Source organism: Mauremys mutica, chromosome 4 (assembly GCF_020497125.1).
Source record: "Mauremys mutica isolate MM-2020 ecotype Southern chromosome 4, ASM2049712v1, whole genome shotgun sequence".
In the NCBI taxonomy this organism is placed as follows: domain Eukaryota; kingdom Metazoa; phylum Chordata; order Testudines; family Geoemydidae; genus Mauremys; species Mauremys mutica.
This window is the reverse complement of record NC_059075.1, coordinates 49366222-49387666: the sequence shown is the minus strand read 5'-3', so window position 1 is coordinate 49387666 and position 21445 is coordinate 49366222. Positions and strand designations below refer to the sequence as shown.

At 41.9% G+C, this 21445-nt stretch overlaps 1 long non-coding RNA gene across 1 annotated transcript in view; it reads left to right on the top strand.

The window, feature by feature from the left end:
* The window catches only part of LOC123370239, a 54605-nt gene extending 36737 nt beyond the window's left edge, over nt 1-17868 (top strand). The window contains exons 2-4 of the long non-coding RNA XR_006579318.1: nt 13328-13424; nt 15489-15591; nt 17491-17868. This is a non-coding gene — a long non-coding RNA (uncharacterized LOC123370239). The remainder of the gene's footprint in view (nt 1-13327; nt 13425-15488; nt 15592-17490) is intronic.
* The last annotated feature ends 3577 nt before the right edge of the window (nt 17869-21445 follow it).

The window sequence follows — 21445 nt, the reverse complement described above, 5'->3', positions numbered from 1 at the left end:
TGGCGTCATTGTCTGGGATAGTTGCTTGTGAGGGCTGGGAGCAGGGTAATTCCGTCAGGGTGATAAAAAGCTCCTGGCTGCTGGGGCTCACGGAGTGCTGTGTGCTCTCTGCTAGGTCTTCCTCCTCTTCTTCATCTTCATCTTCCCCGTCTGCATAATCCTCAGACATGGCAGAGATTACAACCCCCACCTCAGAATCCACGGTCAGGGGTGGGGTACTTGTGGCGCAGCCCCCTAAAATTGCATGCAGCTCAGCATAGAAGCGGCATGTTTTTCGACCTGCCCCGGACCTTCCATTTGCTTCTTTGGTTTTCTGGTAGGCTTGTCTGAGCTCCTTAACTTTCACTCTGCACTGCACTGAGTCCCTGCTGTGGCCTTTATCCGTCATAGCCTTAGAAATTCTTTCAAATACTTTTTCATTTCGTCTTTTGGAACGCAGTTCTGTTAGCACTGAATCCTCTCCCCATATAGTGATCAGATCCAGTACCTCCCGAGCGGTCCATGCTGGGGCTCTTTTTCGATTCTCAGGAGACTGCATTGTTAACTGTGCTGATGAGCTGTGCGTGGTCACCTGTGATGATGAGCTCTCCACGCTGGGGAAGCAGGAAATGAATTTCAAAAGTTCGCGGGGCTTTTCCTGTCTACCTGGCCAGTGCATCCGAGTTCAGAATGCTGTCCAAAGCAGTCAGTGGTGCACTGTGGGATACTGCCCGGAGGCCAATACCGTCGATTTGCGGCCACACTAACCCTATTCCGATATGTTAATCCCGATATTAGCGCTACTCCTCTCGTCGGGGAGGAGTACAGAAACCGATTTAAAGAGCCATTAAAATCGATATAAGGTGCCTCCTAGTGTGGACGGTTGTGGCGTTAAATCGGTTTTACGCTCCTAAAACCGATTTAAATGCCTAGTGTAGACCAGGCTTTAAACAAAGGACTTCCTTTTGTGAGCCATAAAATGGTGATACATTTCTTAGCAGTTTCAGTTAACTTTTTAATAGACATAATTCTCTAGCAATCTGAAGGGTATGTCTCACTATAAAGTAAATTAGATTTTCATCAAATATTGCATTCGAGGCATTTTGCTGGCTATTGTGTATGTAGACTAGTGATTTTGGATTTGAGAGCAGTCCCAGAAAATTTGTGGGGATGGTGTCCTATCTGCCAACATCTTCTTCAGCAGAGATTTGGATTGTTTAGATCAATTTGATTAACGTAACTAGCATGCAAAAGAAATTTCTGCTTCTTTTTTATTCAAATTCTACCCGATTAAGAAAGGTGGTGGTGGTGGTGGTAACTAAATTTCCCTTGCAACAAGTGGTTGAGTCTTTAAATGATTTTAAGTAAATCCTTCATTTGGTAACCTATGTGTCATATGCCCTCATTTGAGACTTAAACACACAATATTTTTATTTAATTACATTTCATGTAGTAGCTCACAGCCTTTAATATCCTATGATTGGTTCTCTACTCACTCTGCTTGAGCCTCTTAATATACTCATTTAACTCTTTAGCAGTAACAGAGTTTGACTAAGATTAAGAGGATATGACAAGAATGAGTCAGTGACTTCAGTGGAGTTACACCAGGGACAAATTGAAGCCAATATTATAAACAATAATAATTAGTAGTAATGATTAGTTCTTGAGCTCATATGCATGCGTATTTTGTGCACACACTGCCTGAAAGTAGATACCTGTCTAGCCACCTGTGTATGCAATTCAGGATTTGCACACATACAACTGAAAATACATGAATGAAATAGGCAAAACTGCACACCTACCTAGTCTGACAGGTTCCCCCCAGGGTGGCACCTGGAACTGGGGTACCACTGAGCCCCCTGACCCATCCTCTCACACTATACTGCTGGGACAAGCTGCAAAACCCTCCAGGCTGCACTTTCATCAGCATACATTTAGATACGGGTAGGAACAAACTCCGCTGCAGTTACATGCAGGCTTTCTGACCAGCCCCTGCATAAAAAGGCTACAGTTAAGGCAACTCCCAGCTCCCCAGGCGTGCACCCCCTCTGGAGTATAAACCCTAAATTATACAGTCTTGCACTGCACAGGGAACTGTACAGCATAAGAAAATAAAATTCGCCCCCTCCCTCAGTGTGGAGAGGAATATGCAATAGCCTTTTGCCCCTGAGCTAAGATTCCCATACACTTCATTCTAACTCACGGTTTAGATAAAGCAAAAACAAGTTCATTAACTACAAAAGATAGATTTTAAGTGATAGCAAACAGCTCAAAGCAGATTACTTAGCATATAAACCAAAAATGCAAACTAAGATTAATATACTAGATAGATTGGATATGAGTAGCAGATTCTCACCCTTTGAGATAAGAATCTGCAGCCTGCTTGTATTAAGGGGTAAGCTGCACTTGCATTACAGCTTGGAATCCCCAGGTGTCTCATTCACAGGCTAGAAATCCCTTTAGCTTTTGTCCAGCACTTCCCCCAATTCAGTCTTTGTTCCTCAGGTGTTTCCAGGAGTCTTCTTGGGTGGGAAGTGAAGAACCCCAGATGGTGTTGTTAAAAAACTTTAAGGCCTAAAACTTAAAGGCCTACTTATGATAGTGCATTGCTGATAGCTGTTGGAAAGCTTCAAGGCCTAGATGGAATAACGGTTTATGTCAGCAAATTGCTTATCGGCTTGCTTGGCTTGCCAAATGTATGCAGCTGCCTTTCCATATCAAGGTATTTAGTACAAAGGGTCAATAGATGTATTCTGTTTCCCCTTATCGGGATAAATGTATCCTCAACAGCTGTGCCCTTCATAATGATAAATGTATCCTTAATGTATCCTCAACAGCTGTATGTATCTTGTGTCCCCCACAAAATGATATATGTATCCTGTGTACCCAATTATCCCCTACCAGATACATGTACAGGTTCTGCAGGTCAGCCAACTGACATAGACAAACGTAGGCTAAGTTGTTTGTTACTGATTATAAAAAGGGCCCGTCCGGGCTTGGGAAGTGTGTCTCTCTTCTGGCACTAGCCGATGAGAGCACCCGCTCAGCTGACCGATCAATAAAGGGTATGGTACTCGTCTTCCTGTCCTCCGTGCCTCCTTGGTGTAATTAGGTAAGCTCCGGGGGGCGGGAAACGAGCCCTTTTTGGCTAACAGTGTCACTCCCTGTCTTATAGCTTTTGCATATGGTGGGAACCTTTGTTCCAAAGCTTGGTTCTCAGACCAGTCTGTGGAAAAATACTGACATCCCAAGATGGAGTGTAGAGACATGTGGTCTCATTATATGTCCTTGTAGAGTCATAGCAGCCATTACTAGGAGGCTTTCTGTAGCATTCACAGGAAGGCTCACCAGGAGGGAGATAAGCTTCTCTTAAGGCCTATTGTTTTTTCCTAATGGCTCATTGCCCTGAATAGGCCCTTCTCCACTCACTATCTAGACTGAAAGCATCTTGTCCAGTGGGCGTCACCCAGGTGTAGCTACATTTGAAATACAGTTACATAATCAACATTCATAATTTCAGACACAAAAATGATACATGCATACAAATAGAATTATTATATTCAGCAAATAACATTTCCAATGACACCTCACATGACTTATCTTGCATAACATACATTATAATTACATCTTAATCATATAATAATATCACTATGAAGAATATGGGATGCAGTGTCACACCTAGTTTAATAAACTGTGGCCATATAGAGAATGGTTATTTACCTTACAGTATCTGTGGTTCTTTGAGATGTCATCTTTTTGGGTCCTTCTCTAGAAGACTGATAAGCAATGCTCCATCTGGAAGATTGCCACTAACTAAAAAGGTGACTGAAAGAGTGCCCTACCAAATGTGGCTTCTCATGTTGTGGCTAGGTTGAGAGTATAGTGTTTAACAAAAGCAAGGGATTACTTCATGTAGCTGCCTTGGAAATATCAGATCTGGGGATGTTTCTAAAGCATGCAGAGGAGGCAGCCTGTGCTTTAGTATTATGTTAATGTTTGGAGGAAGATGTGTAACAGCCATGTGATAGCAGATGGAAATACACTTTGTAATCCATTTAGAAATTATTTCGGAGGAGATGGCTTGACCTTTAAAAACACCAGAGATAGCAACAAAAAGACAGGGCATCTGTCTGAAAGACTTTGTCCTATCAAGATAATATAATGTCCAAGGTGTGGAGTTTCTTTTCCCCTGGAAATAAATGAAGTTTTGGGAAGAAAATGGGTAAAATAATAGATTGAGTCAAATTAAAATGACACAATATTGAGAAAAAATTTGGAATGAGGTTTCAACACAACCTTGTCTGTGTGGAATATTGTGTATGGGGGTTAGCCATGAGAGCTTGTAGTTCACTGACCCTTCTGGCTAACTTATGTCAACTAAGATGACTATCTTGGGAATGAGGTGGTGTAGAGAACAGTCAGTGAGAGGCTAGAAGGGAGGTTTGAATAGATGAAGGACATAGTTCAAAGCTATGGCAACTTCCCGAAGAGCCCTCCCTTTGATCAATCAATCATCTAGTTAGGGGTAGATTTGATATCCAGCCACTCAGATGTCCCACCACTAGCTAGGCATGTCATAAAGACCCTTGGTTCTATGGAAAGAGCACATTGTAGAACCTTGTATTGGTAATAATTGGGCCCTACTCTCAATTGCTGGTACTTCCTGTGTGCTGGGTGGTTGGCAATGTGGAAATATGTGTCTTGAAGGCTGAGAGCCACAAGCCATTGTTGTGCCTGAAGGGAAGGGATGATGGAGGCAATTGTTATCACCTTAGTCTGAGACTGCATATGTATTTGTTCAGACCAAGACCCCCTTTTTTCTTCAGGATAAGGAAATATTGGGAAAAGAAGACTCTTCTCCAGTATTCCAGAGGCATATTCCCTTCTATAGCTCCGAGACACAGCCAGGAAGTCACTTCTGCTTTTAGTTGATTTTTGTGAGAAAGTTCCCAGAAGACAGATAAGGATGGGGGATGTGTAGGGACTGAAATTGGATGGAATCCATGGGAGAACTTTCAGCACCCATCTGTCCATGTGAGCATGCTCAGTACTAGCCAAGCAACAAATCTGGTGGGGGCACGTGACCCTACATACCCCCCATGCCCACCTCTGTCCAAGTAGTTAGCCAAAAGTTGGGGTCTTGAGGGTTGTTTGTTAGGTGGAGAAATTAATGATGGAGTGTGATGGGGTGTCATCCCGGACATGACCTGAACTGGCCCTTTCTACCTGTTAGTCCCAGGACAGGCTGTAGATGAAGGAGATAGGCTGAGCTGGTATAAAACCAGGAAGTGGCAAGCAAGTAGGGGCTGCAGGAAGAAACAATTTAGCCATGTTCTAGAGTGGGATCTAGAATATAGATTCTGGCAAGAACCTGAGAAATTGTGAAATAGCCTCAGGGGACAGAGGCAGTTCAATTGGTAACCCCAGGGAGGCCCAGAAAACAGGCTCTTTCCTACTTTCCTTTCTCTAAGGAAAAAGCAACAGGTCTGGGCTTGCTAGTCATAGGGTCGCTGGGCTAGTCATAGGGTTCCCCTACCCTCAGGTTCCCCTATCAGTTGTTGGGGAAGTGGCACAGTCTGGGCAGTGGAACAGAAGACTTCCTGAGAGAGATTATCTGGTGGAATTTTGATATCCTTGGAAGGGGAAAACCATAGTGACCTGGCCAGAGGGACAAGCCACAAAAAGGAAGCATGCTGAGTTACAAAGAGGAAGCAATCAAGCCCAGAGAAAGATGGATAGACAGGGCAAGCAACCAAAGGAGGGGGCATCAGATTGGTCAAGAACTAATCCCCAGATGTGGCCACAAGCAGGCACCACAGCAATGAGCAGTAAACCCTATTACATGGTGTTAGGTATTTCTTTGACACATTCCTGTTTATTTACAAAGAATGTGCATGAAGTCCTGTTTCCCTGAATACAGTAGGACTTAATAATTGGAGACAGTTTCTTTACTCAAATGTCCAAGCCTCTTTCTTGCCAGTGCTTTACCCAGAAGCTCTCTTAGCTCTTTCACAGGATCATGCTACAAGTCCTTCTCTGGCTGTCTGTAGCTTTCTGCTGCCTTCTACACCTCTGTTTCCATGGTGCTTCTCTTTCTCCGTCTCAGAAGCACGCGTGCTCACACGCACATTCTATACTATCCAATCAACTCCCCCCTTTATGTTTTATATCAGAACCCTAGAAAACCCTTTGGGCTGCATGGCTCAACTCCTACTCCAGCCTTGTGTATAGCTTGTAATTTGGGTGGAGGCTCCAGTTGCTTCAGCTATCTATTCCATAAAGGAGCTCAATTGCTTTTTACATTTACCCTGAATGAAGGACAGCTGTTACACCCTCTAGCATCAATGAGGTTTTGCCCAATCCAACAGCATAGCAGAAAAAAGTAAGCTGGCATCCAAAAGTAGGGCTTGGGGATGGCTTTTAACTAGTTCAAGTTTCTTTTGTGTCAAACTTGCTGTCTGGAAGCAGATGAAGACTAGCCAATCACCGAGGAAGATGATGGTCTCTTTTGAGATAACCTCAGCTTTTTCCTGTGTGAATACTCAGAAGACCATTGCTGAGGGTAGGTGGGTATCTTGTGCCTACTATGATGCTGGTAAACCAAGTGCCAGCTCATGCCAAGGCTTCTAAACCTTGACTGAACACTGACAACTACATATCTTGCAATCAGTCTGACTCACCTGTGTGTTAATATTGTTAAAATAGATATTCAGTTTATAAGAATGTGGTTAGTGTTTAGACTTAATGTAAATTGCTGCATGCATTAATCTCCCTTATAATATCTGTATCCCATGTTATAAGGTAATATTTAAGAGTTTGCTCTGAAACTGTAAGCCAGTCAGGAGAGAAGCATTAACAAGTGTGAAATATTAGTTTGCCGCAGGAGTTATCTTCTGTCCAACAAAAGAAGGTCCATAGACACTAGACTAATCATTGTGGAACATCAGAGGACAGAAGACCTTGTTGATTGCTTCCTCACCCACACCCACAAAGAGGAGACATACTCATGGACTTGACTCATCAGCATGAACTCTATGGGAAGGGAATAAAAATCCCTAACAAGGAGAAGCTGTATCTCTATGCTGCTTAGACTTTGGGAGGGCAAGATTTCTAAGCATAACCAAGGGATCCCCCAGCTGCTTAGCCTGGGTTAGCCCTAGATGATGTATAGATGTTGGAATTATTAATAGTTCCAATTACTAATATTAATATGTGCAACCAAACACTAATTTAACCATGAATTCCTTTGTTAAATCTAAAGGCTAAATGGTACTTATACAGTTTCTCTAAACATGTCTTAAAAGCCTAAATAATAAGCAATTTACTACATCCAAACAGTAGCAAAACATTTATAAGCATTTGATTAAGATACTTACAAACAAGCTACACCCAGGGGTGCTTAGAACCATATTTGTTGGCTCCAACTGGGTCAGTCAGGTATTAGCAATGAGCCCTTTAAGAGTTTTTCATGCTGTTTAACAATGTTGTTGCCAATTATTGACTTCAGATAAAAACCAATTTGAGACAATTCATCCTTACTTCCAATCTTAATCCAGATAAGATTTACAACCTACTTTGTTTCCAAGGCCTTTCCTCCCCTCCTTCCTGCTGTCCAACAGTTTTCCCATTGCCCGTGGGTTCTCATAGGCTTTACCAGTGCTGTGTGGGTTGGGGAAGGGTCGTGGTGTCTCATTTTAAGACAGATTCTCTTTGTTTTATTTAAAACCATCTGCAATATACGCTATTGGTCAAATCCTTCTTTTTAGAAACTTTCCCATATCTCATTAGTTATTCTTTGAACCAGACATCCTCCCTACTTTATTCCTTCTTGCCTTTTCACTTATTATTTTCAAGACCTTCCTTCTACTTGCTTGTCAGGGCCTTTCTTTACAGCACATATGTTTCCTTAACCAAACTTAAGATCATTTTAATTCTTTATTTTATATTTATCCTACAATAGTGCTTGCATATTATAGCAGCTTCTATTACCTCCTGGAACCTAAGACTGTAACTCATTTGTACTCATACTGTAGCTCACCTACTTTAACTTTGTAAACAACTCATTTCTTTTTCTTAGTTAATAAATCTTTAATTGTTGTCTTTGGTGTAAGATCTAAAGTGCAATTGACCTGGGGTAAGTGACTGGTCTTCTGGGACTGGTAGTAACCTCGATATTGTTGTGATATTTAATTTAATTTATTTATTTAATGGTGTAAGGAACCATCTGTCACAAAGGCAAGCTTGCCTAGGTGGCATGATGTACCACAATACTGAAGGGGACTGTCTGTGACTCCATGGTTAGGCTTGATGCCTGAGGAGTTTACACTTGAAACTTGGTTGGTGAAATCTAACTATAGAATTCACAACCAATTTCGGCCTTATCCTGATCTGTGTGACTGGAAAGGAGAAAGTTTCCTGCTGGATGGAGAAGAAAAGGTATGTCCTAGTGATGGATGTGAGGAGTAAACTTCATCCAAAGATGGCACCAATCTTATGGTACCAAGATTGCCTCACAGATCAGAGTTGTGTATTGGTGCCAGTTGTAGTGATATTGATACTGAGGGTGATGCCAGAGACATAGTTGTTATTTACAACATTAAATTGTCCAGTACCATTAAGTCTTCCTTAGATGGTGCTGATGTTAGTGCTGGTGGTCACCTGCATCATCAAGTGTGGCCACCAAATGTGACTTGTGCCTCCTCTGGGATGAGCAAGAGACTGTGCAGACATCAGTTGCTCCTGTTAGATAAGCAGGCTTCATGTTTGTTATCTAGAGGAGAGCAAGGTTTTGAGCTTTTTCCTGTGAGAAGATGGAGAATGGTGGTGGGAGCCATGTCTGTCCCAGTGTTTGGGTCTCCCCTGCTTCTATGAGGAGGTGGTGCCAGGGGGATGGTCAGTACCAGATGGTCTTCAGTGGAGCTGGATCTTTGTCTGTTGGTGCCAAGGATTTTTGTCAGTACTAAGCTTTGTATGTCAGCTGGTAGAGACACTGGCTGACTGGGACTTGGAACAGACTAGACTGGGACATATCCTGGCATAATCCAGAAGAATGAGCAGCTGTGTCACCCCTGCCCAGCAACCCTAGGTGCCTGACAGTGCTTTGGGCTGCTCAGAAACATACTTCCAACATGCAGTCCACACCCTGCGTGTGTGTGTAACTGCCAGCCACACTTGGATTACACCCTGGCTCTCACCAGCCTTGGTTATACTAAAGGGTGACCCCAACACATTCCAGTCTTAGATTCCACCCTCCACCCCCGAAAAACATTTTCCTGTAGTGCCTAGCCCTCTCCTGGACAATATAAGTTCATATAAAAAGCGTGTTATTTCTTTAATAGAAAAAATATGCACACAACTTGCCATCCCAAATGAAGTTTCACAAACATTTCAGTTTAGAGACACTGGATTAGATAAAACAAGTCCATTAACTGCAAAGAGATTTTAAGTGAGTACAAGTAATGAGACATAAGTCAGAAATGGCTACAAGAAATATAAAATGCAAGTGGTGCCTAACTTAACGAACTATGTTACATTCAAAGCAAAGTTTTTTCAACATATGCCCTCAGCAGTCTACTGAGCAAACTTCTTAGGTCAGGACCCCTTCTCCCAGAATCCAACAAATGCTTCCTTTGTCACTTCAGACGTCATGAATGAGATGGGCAGGCAGAGAGATGGTGGGGTATTTGTCCTTTCTTTTTATAGTTTCCATCCCCCTCTTGAAAACACTTCCAGCTAAGTACCAGGAGACAAAAGTCTATAGGGAAGGATGTTCCCAGCTGATTTTTTCATTCAGGCTTTTGCTTGATGGTTTTAGGGAGGGAAGTTCCTTGGGCCCTCTCCTCATCCTCCTTTTGCATAATGTGTGGCCAAGCATAATTTTGCCCTTAATGTCTACACAGTGCTTTGAATATACAACATGCAAAATAGGTACTAAATAGTAGTATAATAATCCATATCAATAATAGTAGCACTTAATCCTCTCTTTATTCACATCTCTTTTTCAATATGTCTTCTCCCTTGGAGCCAATCAATATTAATGGAGATAGTTTTGATGATTTTCTGGTTGCAAAGGATAGGAAATATTCTTAATCTTGAATTGGACAGACACACTGGCTAGAATAAGTCACCAAAATGGGTGGGTCAGGACCCTTTTACCATGGCATGGATGAGTGGGTTTGATGGCTAGAAAGAGAGACAAAGGGAAGAGCTGAGAGAAAGATAAGAAACAATGGCTCATCCAAAGAAGTCAGAGAACTTGGCTCAGCCCAGGATGCAAGATTTTAAACTTCATCTGCAAAACAAAAAATCCTTCACCTACTGGGTTGAGCTGGGTATACACAAATGGTGGTAGACATTGCACTCTCTTCCAGGGTCATGGCTCAGTGACTACACTCCCTTGTGTGCTCCAGATGGGGCAGCTCCAGGCCCCAGCACGCCAAGCGCGTGCTTGGGGCGGCAAGCCGCGGGAGGTGCTCTGCCAGCCGCCGGGAGGGCGGCAGGCAGGGTGCCTTCGGAGGCATGCCTGCAGAGGGTCCGCTGGTCCTGCGGCTCGGAGGTCCACCAGAGCCGCGAGACCGGCGACCGGCAGAGCACCCCCCACGGCATGATGCCGTGCTTGGGGCGGCGAAATGTCTAGAGCCGCCCCTGGCTCCAGAGCTCTTGGAAAGATTTCAGGCACAATGTTTGAGTTCTCTCTGAGTTGATATAGCAATCTAGCTCTCCCCATAATACAATGCTAAGCTGTAAACTCATGACAAAGCCCTAAACAGGCATATTCACTAGCTAAAAGGGGACTAGACCCCTTAAAAGAATAAATGGATTTGTAGTTCTTATAGGTACTTAGAGGACAGAAACCTGAATCTGTGGTTCCCTAGCTGTGTGTAGGTTTTTCTATGACAGAATACTGTTTACAATAAACAATCATCTCTGTTGTATGGGAGCATTGCCAGAATTTGAGTAGTTAATTTTATGCATGTTTACAGTACACAGCAAAAACCCCCATTACCACGTTACAAATAGATTATGGTTTTGTTTAGTCTTTCATACAATTACAAAAGTGGCACACGTTAAATTAGAGTAATCAGAATTTTATTAAACTTCTGAATAAAATAACACTAAATGTGAAGTCTATCAGATACAATTATGCCACTCCTAAGTGAAAAGTAGACATTTGCCTCTGTTGAAAAGGTTGCTAGATAAAGGTATCTGTTTACTCACCAGAGTTCTTGAAATAAAATAAGAATATAGTTAAACATGGTCTTTGTCTACAGGTGTCTAACACTTTAATGAAGTTCTGATATTAACGTACTATGCTTTTCCTTACTCAAATGTTTATCGTGCTGGGCATTTGTGTGCACAAGTCACAATGGTGTTAACGAGTCCAATTCAACTACCATTGACTTCAGTGGGGCAGGATTGGGCTTGGAGGGAGTAGACCTTTTAAAGCATCCACACACAATGGGGGAAAATAGATCCTTTAGGGTCTAAGCAGAATACATCATCCGTCTTCCTACACACGTAAACTCCAGAGGAATGCAGATTCTGCTTTTGCAGTAAGGCAATCCCTTAAGCAGAAAGACTAGCCTGCCACAGTCTCCTGTAACTACACTATCCTGTTTTTGTTAGTTAACTCTTTGGGTATGTCTGCAGTGCCACTGGGAGATGTGAATGCAGCACATGTAGGCATACGTGAGCAAGGTTCAAGGTCCTGGGGAGGATTGTATTCAGGCAGCTAGCCTGCGCTGCCAAAGCTATGCTATTTTTAGAATGCTAAACTCTGGTACGCCTATATCTGTTGCATTCATGCCTCCTGCCAAGAGTATCAGTGATGACTTGTCACTGGGCTGCATTGGCACTGAAAGTTACTACCCCTTCTAGGGCTGCAGCAAATGCCAGATGTGAGGAGGACATGATGATCATCATTCTGGCCTAGGGCCTCACCTTCAAAACAATTTTCCTGTGAGCAGAGATGTGGCTCTTTCTCTCCTTCTCTGAAGAATATTGTGAATAGCCTTTTCCTATCCTTATGTTCTCAGGGGGATTCCCTTCTAATCACTGTGTGTAGGGTTAATCCTTAAGCCATGTGGTATGGGTATGACTACACTGCAATAACTGCCCCTCCTCCCCTGGCACTGAATCTCAGAGCCCAGGTCAGCTGACTGAGGCTCATGGAGCTATAAAATTGCAGTGTAGACATCTGGGCTTGGGCTGGTGCCTGGACTTGGAGACCCCATGAAGGGTGAGGGTCTAATGCCCACAGCAAGTGAAAAAACTCATGTGAAATAAAAAATAAAAGCTTTCTTTAGAAAGCCTAATACCAAATATTTGTTTCCTGTTTACGTTGGGAAATATTTTATATTTGATGTTCTTCCACTGTGTAGTAGCTATTTAGCATTCATTGTAAAAGACAAAGATCAACCCTTCAGAAATTTTAAAATCTAAGATTATGTGGAAGAATGTCCTTTCCAGCCGTAGTGTTCTTCTAGGATATTGTGATGGGGTGCCCCCGCACACACACCAGCCCTGCAAGAGATGAATTAGGCCAGGTGGACCCAGTCAATCAATTAAGATGCAAACGGAGGAGGTTTAAGCTGAATGAAGGGCATTACTTAGAAGGAATCTCACCTGGGGGGGAACAGCTGGGGCTTTTCTAAAGCCAGGAGTCTGGAAACAGTGGATGAAGGAAACCTGTAGTCTCTCTCTGAGTTAAGAGGAAAGGAAGGGTAGATAGGAATCCAGAAGAAAGGGTTTACCTAGCAGGCCTAAAAAGGGTGGGGTGTGTGTGTATGACTAGGAAGGCTGATGAAGAAGGAGCTTAAGGAAGCACAATATAAAGTAGTCTAGGGAAGAGAACAGTAAGATTGGTGAAGTCCCAGACCTTAAATACTTGCTATAGGGCTTTGGACTTGAACCCAGAGTAGAGGGTGCGCCTGGGTTCTGGAGTGGGTATTGCTAGGGACAATGAATAGGAAGAGCGACATAATCGGGACAGTGGGCATGAGGATTGCCTGATGTCCTTGGTACAGAAGGACTTTGAAAGACTCCCCTATTTGCATCTTAATTAATTCAGCTCTTTCAGGGCCCTTGTAGGGTGTATACATCCCATCTCTGGGATCAAATGTTAAATAGGCTATCAAACTTGTTGAAAATCCTATGCTTTAGGATAGTTTAGAAATGCAAAATTTTAAAAACTCCTCAGCAGTGAAGAGTCTATGAAATATTTTAAACTACACTGAAAGTCTTACAGGAAGCAAAATAACTTGCCTGGATATGGTTTACTATCTTACATGACTCAATGAATATTCATTAGTGATTTACAGGCTTCATTTTTTTCTACTCTTTCCCTTAGCCATTTTACTTTCCACATAAAACCAAAGGAAAATCAAGATCAGCTGGCAGTTATGTTTGATTAGAAACTTACAAAAGAAGTGAGACCAGTAAAGCAGGTACAGTATTGTCTCAGTTAATACCTCTTCTCTACTGAAATTATGGGCTGACACCTGACAAAATAAACCTCTGCGATTGTTTAGGTTGCCATTTGTTCTGAATTTCATGTGGTACTGCATCATGCGAGTAGGAGAGTTTTACCATCATGAAAGTGATTTGAGGCCAGCGAAACACGATCATAAGACAACACTGTCCTACAGTGATGACATGTTTGTGTATGCCATCATTCTGTATAGTGGTGTGATGACACTTTATGGAATAACAATGTTGCAATAACAATGTGAAGATGTTGTGCCAAAATGTCATGAGAGAAATCAAACTTCAAAAGATGGCAAACCTACTCAGCCCACTAAACTTTGACAAGTTTCTTGGACTAGTCAACTAAAGAGACTGCTGTACTCTGGGAACAAAGTAGCCAGTCTCCAGCAACTGCCAAATAACAGATGAGGCATTCTATTACTGCCTCTTCAGACTTCACTCAGTTCTATCAGGATGCATGGAAAACAGTTCATGGGAATGACATCAGGGGTTTCCTATTCAGAGCATTTCCTAATGACCCATATATATTGTGTTCTTTCTTGGTTGGCTGAACATCAGTATGCCTAGGAAGAGATTTATAGGAGCTGTGACCCAAAGATGTCTTTAAGTCTTCTGGATTGACAACTGTATTTCAGAGTTCAACCACATAGAGTATGTCTACACTGAGATAAAGGACCCATGGTATGGCTCTAGGCCATTAGAGAGAATATATAAACATCTGTAACTTTTGATGTCTCAGAACCATTTAAAGGGGTCTGATCTTTTCCTGGTGCACAGAGAAATTACATAAATAGTTCCAAGTACCATAATTGGGATGTAATGGGATAAATGTCACTAGCCTCTGTTTATCAGAAGCTTAGGAGTGGATGACGGGATGGATCACTGTGATTGCCTATTCTGTTCATTGCCCCTGAAGCACCTGGCATTGGCCAGTTGGAAGACAGGATACTGGGTTAGATGGACCATTGAACTGACTCACTATGGCCATTCTTATATTCTAAATCTAACCCTGCCACAACAGGGAGAAAAATATAAACCTGTAAGTCTGGGGGAAAAACAGTGCATCATCGCTGTCAGCCCCAAAATTTATGCCAGAGTTGTAGACTAGTGTCGCTTATGTCTTACATCTGAAACATTTAGAATTTCTTGGAACTAGAGGCGCAAGTCCCAGCCAGGTGACTGCAGCTCTTCATTCTGTGCAGTACAGAAGTCAAGGCCCAGGCATTGTACTGAGTATGGGTCTTTTGAATTAAACCTTTGAAAACTGAAATTGTGTATGTACTCTATGGACATCAGATATTCATAACACTTTTTCATAAACAGGGGTGTTCTCTTCAGTAGTGTCAGTCAAAATTTCCTTATTCCCTCACTGCTTTGCAGTGTGCTAGCTGGCTGCCACTCCCTCCCCCGCTCAAAAAAAAAAAAAAAAAAAAGGTGGTTACATATGGAACTATAGTGGCCACAACTATGGGTAGAAAAACAAAAGTAAAAAGTCTTATGGGCCTTGTGAAGGCATGGAGTCACCAGGGCAGGGTTTCTCAAACAGGGGTTGCCGCTTCTGTAGGAAAAGCCCCTGGTGGTCCAGGCCGGTGTGTTTACCTGCCCCGTCTGCAGGTCCGGTCGATCGCAGCTCCTACTGGCCGCGGATCACTGCTCCGGGCCAATGGGAAATGCTGGAAGCTGGTATTTCTCACCTCTAATGGCAAAGAACTGCTAGTGATCACTGGAACTGAACAGGGATCCTCCATAATGGATTTCAGACACTCTCGCTCATACTGTGCCTATCTCTACACAGTGTGTGTGTGCATTGTCAAGGAGGGTGCATTAGGGAGGCAATGATGGAACAGATTGACAAGATAATATGCATGTGAGGGATGGTTTGGGGAAATATTTGAAAAAAAAATGTAACCAACAAGATACCTTTGATACAATGACCTTTGGCATGCAGCTTTTCTGTTTTTATCTCTTGTATTTAAACTGCAAGCTTTTTAAAGCTATCTTCCTATGCATTTTTGTTTTTACAGTGTGGGTACAGTGAAACCTGAATTGACTGGTCTTTGGATACTACTATCAATGTCAAATAATGGAAAACCAGGAAGTGATACAGCATCCTATCCTCGGGAAGTGGTAAAAATTCCCTTAACATCCATTACAGCTCTTCAGCACTGTGAAGAACACTACATCACATTTGCCATAACAATATATTATTTGTTTAAGAAATTAATTCTTGTAATATCGTAATGATAACATGGATGTACATAAGGTTTGGGAACTACTGTGGCTGGAAAAAAATACACACACAATGCTCTTCATCCATAGTATTTGTACAAACTATGGGCCAAATCCTGCTAAACTTACTTATGTGAATAAACCTTATTCACACAAGTATTCCTCCTGCTGTCAGCATGAGACAGAACTGCCGGCTCAGGAATTCATACAATGTATATTCAAAAGTTGCTTTGCCCCCAGGTGCAACTACCTCTGAAGTGACAACAATAACTGCACAATACCATAGCCTTGTGAAATTGGAGGTAGAATTTCATTATCCATCTTGAATTTGGCCAGGGCACTAGGATAAGCATCTTTGCCCATGCAAAATGTGCCACAAATGGTCAGGACTTAGGTTTTATTTCTCATCTGCTCCAAAAACACTGTGATGCAAGGTATTCTGTAAACAGACAACATTCAGTCATAGAATCTCAGGGTTGGAAGGGACCTCAGGAGGTCATCTAGTCCAACCCCCTGCTCAAAGCAGGACCAAACCCAACTAAATCATCCCAGCCAGGGCTACATCATTTCAGTTCATTGTTTTACACAGGATAGAGACTGATTCCTGTAATATCCTTGTAGGCTTCAAGTGACACATTTGCTCTGCTTAATCTCACTTACTCATATTGTATCATATTCAAACTAATTGTTTTTCACACTTTATTATTAAACAATTGATGAGTGGTCTTCACCTGCAATGAATGCTATTGTTATCCACTAGAGGGAGCATAATGAAAAGACTTAAATAAAAGATTAAAAAACAACAACAAAAACCTGAGAAAGTCTGGGTATCTTGTGTAGGACAGACCAGAGTGATCACTGAGCCAAAAGTTCAAGAATGGCTTCCTTATGGAGCTTCAATGCTGATGCAGACTCCTTCAGGCAGGTGAATGTGGTGTGTTGTGGAACTGATACAAGGGAAAGGAAGGGCATTTCATTCTACAAGAACTGTACAAGGGAACAAAATCAACAAATAAAAAAAAGACAGTCCCTACCCCTAAAGAGCTTACAATGTTAGAATGTTGTTCAAATTGTTCTTGAATTCTATAGTCAGTTGCCAGTACCATGAATCTTCTGAAAGTAAGGATTGAAAGAAAGCTTTTTGTCACTAAAATAGACACATTTTACATTATTGTGTATTGTATCATGATGTAACTGTACTACACTTATTTAAAGTATTTAAGAGGCAAAACGACTGACCTTGATTTCAGAAATTGTGACCAAACCCCATTTGACATAGTCAGTAATTCAAAAGCAGAATAACGGAGTCCAACACTATTCTAAGGTTGTAAGCTCTTTGGGGGTAGGGACTGTCTTTTTTTTTTTATTTGTTGATTTTGTTCCTTTGTACAGTGCTTGGCATATGGTCCTGATCTATGCCTGGGGCTCTTTGGTGCTGTCATAATAATAATTAAAATAAAATCATTTGGCAGAGAGTGGGTAAAATGATTTTTTTTTAAATTACTCCCCTTCAAATATGGAAATCTCTCTTCTTTAGTTAGTCAGTCACTCCTATTGAAGAAGATTTTAATATTTGTTTGTAAATTTCTAAGAAGAACATGTGGCCCTGTGACTGAAGGGAATAGTCAACAAAATAAATCTTAGTATCTGATCCAAAGAAACCTGCTCAAGGCTGCAAAAGCTCTGTAAAATCACCCAGGTCTGGATCTGGATGTATGTTTTTGCTAAATTAGAATATATTAACTTGAGAGATTTATCAACTGATTTTTAATAGTTTTCTTTTAACTTTTAAATTAGGTTTTCCAGCCATTCTTGACTGAGGAGGAATGTAATGAGTAGGATGAGCCAAGATCACATGAAAAAGCAATATGCAAACGATATGGGGCTCCTATTATGGAAGCACTGCAAACTTATTTAGCCAAGCATGATTCTGAAGCCTTTAAGGGGAGGACTTTATTTTTTTTTCTTTGTTTAAGGATTGGCAAAGCAACCTAATTATTTAATTGCATGCAAACAACTTCCCTGTTCTTATATTTACTAAGAGTTAGCATGAATGATTATGCAAAACAAATCTGTCATTAGTTGCTCTCTATTTGCATTGTGCCTGTTAATATGCTGTTGTTCAGACTATGGCAGGGTATAATAAGCAATTCTACTTCTGAAATAAAAATTCTATATGTGAAACTACAAAGAAACCTCATTTTGTTCTGCATGGATTTTTGAAATCACACATTGTCTCAAAATACCATGGACCAAATTTGCTGCTGATATTAATGGGCATTTCACCAAGCCATGCTTCTGCCCCAGCTCCAAAGCATGTGTTGCCATGCCCAGTCTCTTTCATGGAGGTTTATTTCTTTAACAGAGGTTAGCAAACAAACAAAAGTATTTTAAAGTTAATCCTTGACCCCAAGCTTTGAGGCCACCCCTTCCTGGAATTTCTGGCCCTCTAGCTCCTGGCAGCTTCCCAGTCTCAGTTGATTCTGCTCCCTTCTGGAGCAAGAGCCCAGTGCTGCTTCCCTGAGTCCCTGGTTCCAGACACCAACCATAGGCACTAGCTCCACTCCAGTGGGGGCCTTTCCTCCCAGGGTGCAGCCTGTCTCAGTTCAATCTCCCCCATCTGCTTACTAGCAGCCTTTTATAGGTCCAGGTGTAGTCCAGCCCTCTTTAATTGGCTGGACTGGGCTCACCTGCAGTGGTCCAGGGGTACTGGGGGCACAACTCCAATTAAAATCAATGCCAGCTTGATATCTAGACTTAGTAGAAAAAGGTGCAAAAAGAGATTATAATGAATGTAATAATGATAATGGGTCAGATTTAGGGTCTGTCCCTACGTTATGCCCCTACACAGGGGCCAGACACAACTGCAATTCTTGTTTCTGAGTGTAAGAACTGCTCCATCTCAAAGGTGATGGGACAAAAGGAATGTAATGACACTACACGTCCTTCCCCATGGGCCAGCAGTGTTGGCTGGGTTCAGAAGGGATTAGAAGCCACATCCTCCAAGGTATGTCTATACTATCCGCCGGATTGGTGGGCAGCGATCCATCCAGCGGGGGTCAATTTATCACGGCTAGTCTAGCTGTGATAAATCAACCACCGAGTGCTCTCCCATCGACTCCTATCCTCCACTGCCGTGAGAGATGCAGGCAAAGTCGACAGGGGAGCGGCAGCAGTCGACTCACCATAGTGAAGACACTGCAGTAAGTAGATCTACGTACGTCGACTTCAGCTATGTTATTCACATAGCTGAAGTTTTGTAACTTAGATTGATCCTCCCGCAGTGTAGAGCAGGCCTAAAAGGCTATCATAGTGGCTGCACTTTCTGGGAACTCCAGAAGGTATTGTGCCTTGTCTGAAGCACAAATGTCTCCCAGAATTCTTATTCCTCATAATCACTGCAAAATGTTTGTATGGGTAATATTTAAGAAGTTTTGTGTCTATACTGGAAATTAAGTTCTTAAAGTCTTGAAGTTAAAGGCAGGTCACCAGGAAGTGACAAGTTCGGTTCAGGCAAAGTGTAGTAGACAATTATATCTACCACATTTGCATCCAAGTTTTAAAATCACAGACTGAGGAGCTCACTGGATCATTAATGCTGATTTTCAATAACTCTTGGAACACTGGAATAATGGGCCTAAGCGATTTGGGGAAGGAATGGCAGTTGTCAGTAAAGCACTTAGCACATTTTTAGTGCTCTATACATGATTAATAATGATGCATTTGAAAAAATTAATAATTCATATCTTCATTTATAAGAATAATTTCAATTGCTCAGTCTGCTGACCTGAACCACAGTCAAAGTCCATCCTGTCCCAGCGGCTCCAAGCACTTTGCTTACACTAGTGCTTCTCAAGTGGAGATGTACCAAGTGTCACAATGGTCAGAAAATTTTAGGAGGAAAAAACGTACTGTGGCCAAGGCCTACTAGTAGAAAGCCATAAAAAGAGAGACACCATTAACAGAGGTTCATGCTGCCAAGCCCAGGTCTATCTTTCACTGTCTTCACTTCAAGAAGAGATTCACCAGGTGAAGTCCCACTTTTGCATTCAGATCCTGAGCACACCAGAGCCTACTGGTACTCTGTTATCTCAAGACCTGGGATGAGCAACAGTGCCTGTAGAAATTCAGGATGAGAAAGCAGACCTTCTCTACCACTGTGGTGAGTTAGTCTACATCCTACCAGGCCTTCAGGATGATATCTCCTCTCACTGTGGAAAAGAAAGTGGCAATTGCCACAGAACTGATATTAATAGGGCATCTTTACTTCTCTTTACTTTCTCTTTACTTCTCAGTGACCCTGCATATACATTGCTTCCCTGGTTCTTGAAGCCATATCCTGATATACAAACCCAGATCGAAAATGATTCTACCACAGACTCAACTGGTGCAGGATAGTGGTGGTGGGTGCATTTAAAGCAAGCTGAAGATGTCTGACTTCAAAAGAATGCAATCAACAATATGGCTATCAGACTATCTGCCTTTTGTATTCAGCGTAGTATTTGTATTTGTGAAGTGTTCAATACGCTATGGAGTAAAAAGGCAGCACGCTTTGTAACAAATTATGCACAGCCGGACAGACAAGCTGTATAACCTGAGCTTGTTGCTCATGTGAACATAATCTGCAATAGGCATGCAACCAAAACAAGAGATGCTGTGTTCTCTTATTTTGCCAATGCAGGGATAGAAGTGGATATAGATTAAGTTGATGCCTAATGTAGGTAGAATTAAATGTTAGCAATTGCTGCTAGTACATATCTTTTTTTCCTGTGATGGTTTTAACATTCTGTAGTAGGTATGCTTTTTATCATAACTTTATTAAAGTTATAAGAGTCTGACAAAGAGATGTTGTAAAGTAATTGGTGATATATGGATGGTAAAATAAAATATGTTTGTTAGACTCGACACAAAGATAAATAGTGCAAATAAATGTTATTAAACACACAGACATGCAGACCAGTTTCAATAAGTAATTAGTCCCATAAAAGAAACCTAAAGACAAAAAAATGTGTTTTACAAACTACAGGGACATGAAATTTATACCTGGGCATTCCAGTTCTCTTTCTCCTGCTCTTTTAGCACTTATGTAGTTGACACACTCTTCACTCAAAGCTCATTACAGAGATGGGTAAGTACCATTGTTTCACTCTTACAGATGGAAAAACTGAGGCGCTTTAAGGTTTAGTTGATTTGTACAATGTTATATATCACATCAGAGGCAGACAGGAGCAAAGCCCAAATCTCTTGGTTCTCAGGCCTGTGAATCATAGAAGATTAGGGTTGGAAGAGACCGCCGAAGGTTATCTAGTCCCGCCCCTTGCTCAAACAGGACCAACCCCAACTAAATCATCCCAGCCAGGGCGTTGTCAAGCCAAGCCTTAAAAACCTCTAAGGATGGAGATCCCACCGCCTCCGTAGGTAACCCATTCCAGTGCTTCACCACCCTCCTAGTGAAATAGTTTTTCCTAATATCCAACCTAGACCTCCCACACTGCAACTTGAGACCATTGCTCCTTTTTCTGTCATCTGATACCACTGAGATCTGCCTAGGGCTATCCTCTTTGGAACCACTGCATCATGCTGCTAAATAACCTCCAATCCACATTGGAATCAAAACTTTTTAAAAGAGACCATTAAAAAAAATCAGTTATTAAAAAGGTTTTCCTAACAATCTCTCACTCTCTCTTCTGAGATGGCAAATGTGGCCTTTGAAAGCTATCCCAGTGTGACCAAATGTGCCCCATACTAACAC